Here is a 261-nt window from a genome sequence, read left to right on the forward strand (position 1 = left end):
CACGGTCAACCTGTTTGGTTCTGTTACAGTGAACTCAGGTCCGTTTAATACAACCGAACCGACTCCGCTGTGGATCGTTTGTGGCGCGACAGCAAACAAACCAAACTAGATTTATGATCGCAGATATAAACTACAATCAAACCCATCAGCTGAAATCTGTTTGAATGTGAACTTATTGAAAGTTCAGCACACACACACACACACACTTCCACTCCACGTACATGATGATGGCTAAATAAGGCTTACTTCCTGTGTTCAGGG

The sequence above is a fragment of the Morone saxatilis genome, unplaced genomic scaffold (assembly GCF_004916995.1).
Source record: "Morone saxatilis isolate NCDOM2014 unplaced genomic scaffold, NCSU_SB_2.0 Contig23, whole genome shotgun sequence".
Lineage (NCBI taxonomy): Eukaryota > Metazoa > Chordata > Actinopteri > Moronidae > Morone > Morone saxatilis.